The sequence below is a fragment of the Leptonychotes weddellii genome, unplaced genomic scaffold (assembly GCF_054177405.1).
Source record: "Leptonychotes weddellii isolate Sample4059 unplaced genomic scaffold, ASM5417740v2 HiC_scaffold_18572, whole genome shotgun sequence".
Classification (NCBI taxonomy): Eukaryota; Metazoa; Chordata; class Mammalia; order Carnivora; family Phocidae; genus Leptonychotes; species Leptonychotes weddellii.
The window spans coordinates 1-3,827 of NW_027770546.1; the positions used below are offsets into that span (position 1 = coordinate 1).

Below are 3,827 nucleotides of genomic sequence, written 5' to 3' on the forward strand. Positions count from 1 at the left end.
AAAAAAAAAAAAAAGTAACTCCCTCCAGGCGCCCCCGGGGGGCTCAGTTGGTGAAGTGTCTGCCTTTGGCTCAGGTGGTGATCCTGGGCTCCTGGGATCGAGCCCTGCATCGGGCTCCCTGCTCAGCCTGCTTCTCCCTCTGCCTCTCCCCCTGCTTGTGCTTGCTCTCTGCCCCCATCCAGATAAATAAAATCTTAAAAAAAAAGTAATTCCCTCAAGGTGTTCACATCTTTTCAAAGACCTAGCCCAGAAACCAAGTAAACCACTCAATACCAGACTGCCTCAGGCATAAGCAGCTAAAAAACAAAGCACTTGTACACTTTATATTCTTCATATGAATACAGACATGAATGACTGCATGACAAGATTTCCTGAAGTAATTCAAAGAGTGGACGGTCTAAGAAGCATTTCAGAAACACAACAACTTCTGGAGCAAAAAGTGTGCGCAGTATGTCTGTGTAATAGAGGAACAATACCTAAAGGCTCCGTCTGGAAGTCTATGTTCACGGTGCCCGCTATGGCGTAAGCTACCACCAACGGGGGGGAGGCAAGGTAATTGGCACGAACACAGTCACAAAGACGACCTTCAAAATTTTTGTTTCCAGATAAGACTCCACAAGTAACCAAATCACCCTGAAAAAAAACAGACACATAAATATATACTCAATTCAAGAGATGGTACAAATTCGGATAATCATACATACGCAATCTCAAATATTCTGTGTCTGAGGGCAAGATAACCAAAGAGCATACGACCAATTATTAAACACAGAACTATCAAATCCTATGCATAAACTAATTCACTACACCATTAAGGGATTATTTCAAGGATCTAAAAATGATTCTTTTACTCGTTTCAAGATTCGCTCTTCCTAAGAGGTGAGGACCGCAGAAATAGAAACACATCAACATATATTTTCTACCATTTAACACCACGATACGTGGTTAAGAAAACCCCTCACCTGTTTGACTGCATTCAGAACTGCTTCTGACAAGGGTGCTGTGTTTCCCACGCAGGTTGAACAGCCATAGCCAACTATTTCGAATCTGCATTGGGATAAATACACGTGACTGAGCGGACGGCTGTGACGACGGTAAAGCATTAGGGGGGCCGGGGCCCTCACTGCCCCCCTGTGACGGGCCGCCTGAGCGCACACACCCAACACGCGGACGAACCCTCCTCAGTCTGCCCGTCTGACCGTCAGGCATGCTGTCTGCACTGTCTGACGGAGCGTCCCCGAGTGAGATGTGGTTGCCTAAATCCGACACAAAACCTGTACGCTGCACACGACAGCTCCCAAATACAGCCTGCTGGGGCTGAAGACGACCGTTCAAGACACGGATATGGAGCTTCCGTCCAGGGTTAACCCGGCGGGGACGGTGAAGCCAAGGCCTGGGACCGACGGGGCCCGGTAGCTGGGAACGCCAGTGCCCGCACATCTCTTAATTCTCGACCCGCCAAAAACCCAGAGAAAGCCCCTGACAGAAATCCCACGACGGTATAACTAAGAAATTACAGGCATAACTCTCAAAGTTACTTGCAGCCACTCTTCTAAAAGCAAACAAAGTTTTCTTAATTTACCAGTCTTGCAAAGGAATTGATTTTTCTAAGATAACAGGCTCCAAAATACACAGCCGGCACCAATGATTTCTTCTGAGTCCATGAGAAACGGGGAAGTTAGTTTCTCCGGAGTTTGGGGACAACTTAACCCATGCTTGACAAACCCAGTAACCTCACAAAAGGTCAATTAAGACAACTTGGTCCGCTGATGATGCAGCCTGTCACATTTGGCTCTTTCTGAAAACCGACCTCCCTGATCAGAAACCACCACCCCCTGGAGCCGTCGCTGAGCCGCATCTGTCTTTACATCCGCCCGCTAGAGGCCGCGCCGGCCCTGCTCCTCCAATCTGCCCAGTCCACGACCGTGGAGGGCTGGGCCTCACACCGCGACGGAGGGGAGAGGTAACAAGTACAACAAAGCCCACGTTTCCCATCTCGTCCCTGCACGTGAAAGGCTCTGACAGGGGCTTCCCTCCCTGCGGAATCCCAACGTCCACGTCAACAGCAGTGACCCACACTTACCCGAGCTGACTGAGATACGGTAACACGCCACTGGAACTGAGGTAATGGGTCACCATCCCACTGCCTGGAGATAAACTTGTTCTTATGTATGGCTTAACCTGCAGACCGGCGTCCACGGCCTTCTTGGCCAGAAGACCTGCACGGTGAACAGTGACGCAGGCCAGGTCAATCTCCAATTCGTGCAAGGGTCGAAGTCCAAATGCATAAATTTACAGTCATTATTTTGTCCATTTTACTCTACTGAAGTGTTTCATTTAAAACACACACAAGATTACACTGATATACTAGCCTTTACCTTGTAAATTCAGGTACAGCCCGATGTCATGGCATCGCACACACACGCGGAAAACAAGGACACGTAACAACATCATGTACACGCACAGTACGGACCACTCCCGTCAGACGCCATCACGACAGCAATTCCACCCTGACCACACCTGACTTCATACTACCATACGCAACTGCAGGCGTTCACTTACAACCCCTGCCAATGACCTCTTACTTCCGTATACTCTCAGTGGACGCGAGTGCACTGCTGTGCTCAACCATCAAGAGATTCGCTGACTGACTACACTTCTAGATTAACAGGAGCAGCTGACAACCGAAGACTAACAGACATGTAAACTGTAGTAAAAAAAATTTACCTCCTGTGTAATGAAAACAAAATCAGTAACATAAACTGAGGCTCCTTAAGACCCAATTAAAATCTCGAGAAGTGTCTCAATATTAAACACAGACACCAGTATCCACGCATAACCTAAGACACAAGGTGGGTGTGACACAAGACTACACAGGCACTCAGAAAAGGGAAGGGACGGCCGTAAGGGACAGCCTACCTGCGGCCAACATGACGGACGGATTGCAGTTGTTGGTGCAGCTGGTGACCGCGGCCATGACCACAGACCCGTGGGACAGCTGGTACTCACTTCCTCCGTAATGAATAGAGACGTTCTCCTTCTGCTTCTCGGCCGCAATCTGGAAGCCTTTAAATCCCACCTACACAAACGTGCACACAAATACAAATATTCTGGGTACGTCTAGACAGACAAACTTGCAGTTCTGACCATGCGTGAGAGGTGCTGAAGGCCGCGACACTCAGTCGTTCGACGTCGGCTGGAGTGGGAGCCTGAACGGTCCCGACGCAAGTCTGGTGGTGTTCCTAACTCCCCGGGATGTGGATCCTACCAACCGCAGTTCTCAACAGACCGTACGGTCACGGCCCTGCTCTGGGGGTGTGTGCAGAGCACACGGGCGGGGCTGGCTGCGAGCCGACAGCTCTGTGCTCATCACGCTACGTTACTCCTGCACAACACGACAACACACGGCAGAAAGCAAGCTCTGGAAAGAGCACCAGGTGCTCCCAACAGAAATGGTTCAGGTTTTAGCTGTGATTCTCAGCAAGTACAGACCCGGAAAATCAGAGGTCACGGCTGTTCAGTTACATCCACCAGACGTTACGGGCGTGAGCACACCGTGCCGAGTTCGACAACAGTGCTCTCCGCCACGACGCAAGAGCCGCGACCACGGGCAGCGCCTGAGCGCCTGAGATTAGGCGGCTGTGACTACAGACACTGACGTCTGATCCTCACAGCGGCCTGGGGACAGCGCCAGATGACTAGCTTCTGACAGGACGGGGCCGACGGGGCCTCTGGCGTGTGCCTCACACGCAAGGACACAGCAGCTGCCTGAGTCTGAGGCCCACGCTGGCCCTCCACCACCCAGCACGAGAGGTACTTGGCCCTCC

At 50.8% G+C, this 3,827-nt stretch overlaps 1 long non-coding RNA gene across 1 annotated transcript; it reads right to left on the reverse strand.

The window, feature by feature from the left end:
• Positions 1-488: 488 nt before the first annotated feature.
• On the reverse strand, positions 489-3,773 carry LOC145718620 (uncharacterized). The gene is made up of 4 exons (XR_014141926.1): positions 2,920-3,773; positions 2,084-2,219; positions 963-1,047; positions 489-633 (listed from the first exon to the last, which is right to left on the reverse strand). It is a non-coding gene; the product is annotated as an uncharacterized LOC145718620 (long non-coding RNA).
• Positions 3,774-3,827: the final 54 nt, after the last annotated feature.